Here is an 8,585-nt window from a genome sequence, read left to right on the forward strand (position 1 = left end):
TCTTGTGATTTATATTCTTACTTCATTTTTTTTCAATCTTGTATACGTATGGCACTTTAAAGCTCTTAAAACACTTAGCTCTATAAATCCGATTTTTCTTCAGATAGTTTCGTTTTGATTATATGTCAAATGTAATAAATATTTATTCAAAACTGTTATACATTTTACATATTATCGTGTTTATTAATATAAGTTAATTAGGCATATAAAATATTAACGAAAATTAAATGTGCGCAATTTTATGCGAGTTTTTCAGAGCGTCACATACAGAAAACATAGGTTTTTCCATGAGATGAAATATTCGATTAAACGATGCAAAAATCTCGTGGAGAGAGATTTCTATTAAAATTTACACTATATACATAATATAAACTGCAAAAAGTTATCCTTTATATATACACAAGTCACTTTTATTTCAGTAAAATTTTGTGTCGCTATTTCGTTCTATGAAAACGACATGAGAATTGCTAACAGATGTGTAGAAAGAGAAAATGTGAGACTATTAAGCTATATTAATAAGATATTCATGTCGTTGAAATTATTACAATTGTGTGCGTACTTAAACATACGTATATATAAAGTATCATCCATATCAATCTTTGAATTATTGATAAAGTTCTGAATTTTTTCGTAACTGCTTATATAATTACAATCGAGAAATTACAACGGAAATATTGTAAAAATATAACAATTTCAAGCATTTCGTACAGTAATTGATACAGTGCATTACGAATTATCGCCACATACGTCACTAAACATTTATCTGTTCGTATAAAAAAGTGAGATTTACACGTTTCTTCGATGTAACATTCAAGAATTATTCTTACACTCTTGAGCAATATTTTAGCCGTCAGAATACGCATAAATCGATATATATATATATATATATTTTTTTTTTTTTAATAATCGCTCTCTATAATGTATACAAATTATTTTTCTAAGCATTTTGCGTGTCACAAATCTAAAATAAATACATATGATGTTATCTTAAAATTAAAATTACTAAAGTAATTTTCTTTGACGATAGATTTGCTTAAATGTATTGCCGATAATATCGGCGATAAATAAAAACGTAATTCAAGCAATAATTTTCATTTCACGTTCAATTCACATTTAAGCAACAATATTCTTTCAATCTATTTATAAATTCGGAACATTATATCATTACTGTTCTTACATATGTACGTCATGTAAAAAAGATACGTTTCAATTACGTTCTTATTTCTTCTTAATCGACATGCAATTGATAAATTTACGACAAATTTTTGCGATGACGTGCGCGCAGATTGCTTATTGTATAAATAAATTAGACTTAATCTTATAAGTATTTTTGTGTACATATATATGCTTCATACAATCGCATGCACTGGCTTTATGTATTTTGCTTGCCGCATATCGATAATCTGTAACATAATTAGCAGATTAATTAGGGACTGCAGGTTCGACTTTATTTATTCGAACGTGAAAAATTGTCTCGTCGCTTTTCTTACATGGATATATTTATATTTCATTGCGCAAACACATGTGAAATGAATCGATATTTCAAGGAATAATCGATTTTTCTCATCTTTATTTTGCTACAAAAAAATGTAGCATATTTTACTTATATTCAAATATATTTGTTAAATTTACATGGACATATACACACACATACACAGCTCTTTCGAATAAATATAATTTATGTGTAATTTATGCGTATACTTTTGAAAAACTGCGCAATCTGTGCATTATACACTGTGCTAAAATTTATGTTATAGCTCCTAAGTCGAAGAATTAGAGATCTTCGAACTGCCTGTTAGACTTTATGTAAATTTCCTGATAATATTTCGGCATTAAATAGAATTAGGAAGTTTCAGCGTTTGAATATATACGACTACTTCAATAAGCTTCCTCAGTTTATGTCTACATAATAAGGAATTAGCATAATGTGTCGTAAATGACACAAGTCATCAACTATAATAAATGCATGTTTTGTTCGCAACAAAATTCGAATGAAAGTTAACTCGACGAGTCTCGTTCTTACTCTAATCAACGCACAATCAAAATGCGTATCCCGATTTCCGAGCCCGAGTTTCTCTCTTGAAACGTCATTTTTGGCAAAAAAAAAACTTGTACAGGTTTGATGTGAGGTTGCTCTATTTGGTGGAAAATAACGCTCCAGTTAATTACTGCATCGTCTTTTTGCGGAGTCTTTTTTCTTAACTTGACTCGGAAAAACAAACCCGGCGATCGAACAGCGAAAAAACACATCGCGAGCCGCTCCTCTTCTCCATCGACCTAATGGACGTTTTTTAACTGATTGATGTGGATAAATAATGAAGCCTGCGGGCTACCGCGAGCTATTCCGTTATGTAAATTCGTCGGGCTGTGTAAAATAATTGAAACGCGCCAAACCGTACCGGAGGTATTGTATCCATGCGCGTGATCGGTCGCGCGCGAATATCCGCCTGGATCTAAATTAGAAATTTACGAAGGCAATGGCGCGGATAATTAGCACGCATATATGGCAAACAGTACATATTACAGGCATTTTAATTAGCCCACGCATTACCGAAGACACTTCTCCGTCGCGACTGTTAACGCGACAGAGAGAAAATAGAGAAACCAAAGAAAGAAAGAAAAAGAGAGGAGAGGATTTTTTTCGTGTAGCGATGTAAATAACTCTCTTTTTTGCAACTGACTAATTAGCGAACAGTTCTATTGCCCGTGCAAAGACAGAAGGCGATCGCGATAATTAAGAGCGAAATTATGAGAATCGTGAAAGATATGCGACGCATAAGCAGAATATATTGCACAATTCTTTATTTTTTACCTGATAATTTTAGTTAAGTCGTGCCGGCGAATTTTTTCCTGATTTTTTTGTAAAATATATCGATAGGATTCTTTAAAAATCAAAGTTCGAAATAATTTAAAATAATTTTTCAATGAATTCGAATTGATTCAAGGTACTCTCTAAAAGTAAATCAGTGTATTATCACTGATTTACAGTGCTGTACTTATAACTACTGTAATCAGTGACTATTTACTGTTTTTCAGTGATAATACACTGATTCATTTTTAGAGAGTACGTTTTTTTTGTGTAGTATTCAAATTTCAGAATCAAAGTTATAATTTCAGCTTTTGCTTAAAATTTTTCGATTCAGCTATATTTGCGAGGCAATCATACGTTATTAAAATACTATCGAATGGGTTTACGTGATTATACGTTATATATCTACATGGTTTTGATTTTAAGCCGCAGGCAATACAAAACTGCGCTTTGTGTAAAATTGGTCATTGTAGTTGATCATAATGGCTTTCAACGGTTGTATTAAGCACGACACAATGGAAATTTACTACAAAGCGTAAATCTACAGCTACAAAGGCTTTCATTAATTTAACGTATATAAAACGCGCGACGATTTCTACGAATCAGCTCCGTTAGAGACGCCATTGTTCCTTCATAATGCATGTAAACATAGATTATGTAATGTACAATAACTGACTAAAACACTTTTTAGTGGTCATATTTTTTCGCGCAAAGCGTGTGCATATGCGTGTAAAAGGACATTTTATTTGTTTTACAGTAAAATTTTTATCTCGATTTTAAAAAACAATATATGTATTGAATAAATATATGCATGATTTTAATATATGTATACAGAAAGATAAAAATTCTTAAAAATTACATCTATTTACGTATCTTTTTAGATCGTAATTTTATTGATTAAAAAAAGAGAAATTTATTCCTCTCTGTATCTTATTCATCTCACACACATTTTTATTTAAAAAACTACTAAATTAAGAAAACTATTAAATTACTTTAGGATTAACAAAGCAATATGAAAAATATAGGCTCTATGTAATAGTATTTTAAACATCATTTTTGGAATTTTTCTCTTTCATCAAAATTTATAATAATAAAAAAGTAACGAAGAATCAGAGCATGACATTTAAAAATTAATCGATTTTCCAGTAACCGAGAGATTTCAGTTAAATCTATTTCATATTTAAAGTGAGAAATGTAATATGTACATTTTAAAAAAAATTTGAGATGTGAGAAATGTAATATGTACATTTAAAAAAAAAATTAAATTATATATTTAATATTTGGTAAAATTAAAATATTTGGAATTTTGGAAGATTTCATAATTAATTGATGCTTCCGAAAAAATATAATTATTTTTTTACTTTCTTTCTTTTTGAACTATATTCTAATGTCATAATATATCTTTGAATTATGTCAGTATTTATTCTGAAGATATGTTTTATTATAATAAAATCAAAATATGTGTTCAATTATATCTAATATGTATTATAAGTATATACCTATTTTTGCAGCAACGATCCCCTAGCGAATCCCGCACATCGCGGGACGATCTCACGTCCTGTTCCTCGTGATGCAAGGTGCGCAAATGTACGCAAGGACGATGCCACCGCCGAAAACCAGGACGATCATAGCCAAGGTCGTCCATGTGGCCGATCTCGGGATGACGCGATTTTTAGCTATCAATCTCTTTATCGCCGACAATTCGGCAACCTCCTCGGTCGTCAGACCCCATCTTCTGGCCTTGGCAATCAGGGATCTCAGACGACGCGACGCCTTCTCGCAGGACTTCTTAGACGTCCGCCTGGATAAACCGTTCTCTAAACAGTTCTCGAAGTGTCCCATAATATTGCCACGTGTCTCATTCTTAAGTTAATTCAAGCGTCGCGACAAGTTCCGGACATCGAAACGAAGAGCGCCAAAAAGTTTGGAACCACGATGTGAACAAATTCTATCTATTGCCAAATGCCAGATCATGATCTGCGCCGTTTTTAAGTCGAGAGAGATACTTTTCAAAGTTTGAACAGTTCTCTCGATACAATCCCGTTCCGAGTTCCTTCTGACGAATCAGCATTGTCGCATTCCTATGACGATTGCTGGTATCATTCTCTTTCCAGTCGGACTCGCTAATCATTATGGAAATTTTTGTAGCTTTATCTTCAACAACATATTTTGATCATGCAATTTTCTTAGCAATTGTATTCGTCATTTTTTAAATCAGATCGTTGCTTTTGCAAGTAGGAAACGTTTTTATAAGAATGCATTTAGCATCTGGCGTGTTGTCTTCGTTGTCTAATGATAAATGGTTTGAATTCTTTGACAAGGAACAACGCAGCCCAAATAATCATCTAAAATTACGGAGATCAATCATTGCGGTATCTAAAAGTAAAGGGCGAAATGTTAACTTTATTTACTCACTTTTATATAAAAGACCATTCAATCGAGATTTAATTGTAACAAGCAATACCAAATTCTAAACATACGCAATGTTTCCCTCCTTTATAGAAATCTCCAATAAATATAAACAAAAGTTCTGTCAAATAATTAAATTATTGGAACTGCAAATGTCATAATGTGAAATGAAATGATATAATTATATAATTAAATTATTATTTGCAATTGTATACAAATTTCTACATTGAAAACAGTTTTGCATATAATGCTATTCACGTTGTTGTATCCGGAGAGACGAGTTCTTCCGTGTCTTTTTATCTCGCATTGCGCAATTGAATAACACAGCCATTAATTTGCACGTCGATTCGAGCCGATCGGCATGTCGATGAAACAGTCGGGATCGCTTTTAATTCTCTTTCGCACGACCGAGGAAATTGTAATTGCCCGACTCTATGAATAATGCAGCACGAATTCGAGAGAGAAGCGAATCGGGCTTCCCTCGACTTCCGCAAGAGAAAGGCAAGCCCGGGTGAAAAGTTTCCGTTCTGCGGAGGCCCGCAGAAATGAATTAAGTTTCGCTTTTAAAGTCGGTCGCAGGATTACATCGTCGTTCTTAGTCGTGTGAAATAAACCGCGCATTACGTTTTTTTCCATCGCACGTTTAGGCCAATCCTAAATTATGCCTATTTTGCATGAAAAAACATCGACAAGACGCTCGAAAATTTACAACAAAGCGAATTTGTCTGTCGCGAATGTTACGTTTGGCAAATATTCATTTCTCGTTCTTGCTGACGTACGAGAAAAGTTCTCCCATGCCCATAAATTTGTCTCGCTTGACGTTAACCTGGACTCCTTGGAACCTACGCGTATTACTTGTGTTAAACGTGTTGTGCGAAAACAGTAAAAATAGATAATTACATGATCATTATTTATCATGTACGTTTAGTTGAGCGAGTAAGAAGATATTATAATTTTCTTGATCATTTTTTACTCATTGATTAATCTTTTTGACGAGTAATAAAATTAAAATGTAAGAAATAATTTGAGTAGACCATTTTTCCTTGACATTCGAATTTATAAAACTCGTAATAAGAAATACATCGACTATTATTTTACCATTCACAATTCAAAGAATTCTCGTTATAGTTTTGTTTGCAATGAAAACGAATTGAAATTCAAATACATTTATAATTTTAATTGAAAATTTCGTTAACTTCTCATCGTTTAGAATAGGCTGTGTTTTTTTTAAATATCTTTTTAATATATATATTCGCATAAAAGGGATTTTTAATTTTCGCAATTTAAATTTTCAACTCCTTTTTCGGTAATATTTTTAAAGAGCGATTTTTTTCGCATTTTCTCCCAAGAAATGCATCGATTATCTCGCATAGCACATACGATGACGATTAAGAAGAATCAAAAATGTAATAAAAATCGTTTTGTTGCAGATTTCGCCAGCTCCCATGATAAGATTCTATTCGGACCATTATGCTTCGGAGAAGCTAATTAAGTGCAAATCCACGCTAATAAATGAATGACTTGAATTTTGCGACAAAGTCTATTTATATGTCTATTTTATCGTTTGTTTAAGCTCATTTTATATGGTCTGGAAGTAATACTATTTAATGTTGCGCGAGGGCTTATCGCGGTTCCGCTCTCGACACTCGGATTATTAATAAACTTTCAGCTTCCATTTTTTGGTTCATACCAAGTTACTTGTATTATAAATTGTACATTCTAATTTGGAATTATCATTTTACATGTATAGAAGAGTTGTTTTTTGTGTCACTTACAAAAGTTAAGCCTGATAAAGCCGTAATGCATTTCGGAATTATTTTATTTATAAATTTAAACGATGAAAAATTATTAGACATGATTGAAAAAGCGCGTGGAATTATATTTTATATTATATATCTCGAATTCTTTTCTTCAGTTTCATTTTCAATTATACTTTATATCACATGCAGAGTATTACGAATAAATTTGAAAAATGTCCGAATTCATTTAAAGCGCGCATTTATTTTTAATACTTTTCATAAAAAAGAAATTTATAGATATTATAAAATATATTACTCCATTATTATTATTCATAGCAATTTTAGCACATTATGTTATTGCAATGCTTAAATTTTCATATTTATATCTCCCTTTTAAAAGTATATAATTTAGAAACCTTATAATTAACCTCATTTAATTAATTGTGATGTTTTTTGGAAAGATATTAGTTATTCTTTCGATGGTTATTCTCACAAAACTTTTTCCTCACTATTTTAACGATGTATCCAATAAAAGCTTCGTTCAACTCAATTATTAATTGTGCCAGCTAATCTCGTTGCGGTTACATTATGTAGAATGTTTAACAAGGCTCTCGAGAAGAATACTGCGAAATAAAGCTATTGCGAGAACTTTTTCGATAACTATGTTAATCAGAAATATCTAAATTAATTCTTTTCTCGTCTTCCGCAAAATTAAATTAATCTTTCATATGCAAAAAAATAATAAAAGCTCGCAAAAAAGTTATATAAAAATTATATATTTCTAATTATATTTTATTGACATAATTAAAGCCAATTTAATTTTCTACTTGAAAGTAGCAAATAAATTTGTTGTAATTTATTAAACAAAATCTAACGTAAAATACAGAAAATTATTTATAATTGAAGAGTGTTAAAAAGAGATTATTTTGAAAAATTTCTTATATTAAATCTTATTTTGCAATCTTTGCATAATTATAACCAAGAATATTTTAATATTTTTAAATGATTATATATTTTTGAATAACAATCATACTTGTGTATCATTTTGAATAACAATCATACTTGAGTATTATTTCGTGTTGTTTCATGTATGCTTTTTGACGGATCGCTTGTCATAAAAAAATCTCATTTTAAGAAAAAATTAATAAACTTATAATGTATAGCATACCTCTCTCTCTTTTACACTTATAACAATCTATTGCCAGCGATTGCCACTGACAATTGCACTTGTCATGGATATAAAGTCAACATCAATCAGCACATAATTTTCAACATACAATCTATTTATTTGTCATTTTGTCGTATACTAATGAGAAAAATTTACTTCAATCGCATTAATTGTTAAAACGTTCAATTACCGAACAGGTAATTAATCGAGAGATGAGCTAAATGAAATATATCTTTGGAAAGAAAAGATACTTTCAGCAAAAATTCTTTTACCCATTTTTATTTCCGACTATAAAATTGCGTTTGCGTATCAATTAGTTAACATTTCGGCTCTATTGCTCTTCAATCCTTTTATTATATCTTATATCTTTTAATATTCACGAATGTCGAGAGCACGTTTGCGATTCAGTAGCCACGTGACACGAGTTTTCACGTGCGGACGCCGTATGCCGCGTCCTCGA

At 31.1% G+C, this 8,585-nt stretch overlaps 1 long non-coding RNA gene across 2 annotated transcripts; it reads right to left on the reverse strand.

Annotated features, from left to right (window-relative positions):
- Positions 1-267: 267 nt before the first annotated feature.
- LOC145970149 (uncharacterized) lies at positions 268-8,585 on the reverse strand. 2 transcript variants are annotated; one of them, XR_014438338.1, is made up of 3 exons: positions 8,126-8,585; positions 4,309-5,154; positions 268-1,403 (listed from the first exon to the last, which is right to left on the reverse strand). It is a non-coding gene; the product is annotated as an uncharacterized LOC145970149 (long non-coding RNA). The 2 variants fall into 2 exon arrangements; XR_014438337.1 differs by having other exon boundaries at positions 4,309-5,185.

The sequence above is a fragment of the Camponotus vicinus genome, unplaced genomic scaffold (genome assembly GCF_025532165.1).
Source record: "Camponotus vicinus isolate PSW18456_S1 unplaced genomic scaffold, iyCamVici1.0 SCAF_4, whole genome shotgun sequence".
Classification (NCBI taxonomy): domain Eukaryota; kingdom Metazoa; phylum Arthropoda; class Insecta; order Hymenoptera; family Formicidae; genus Camponotus; species Camponotus vicinus.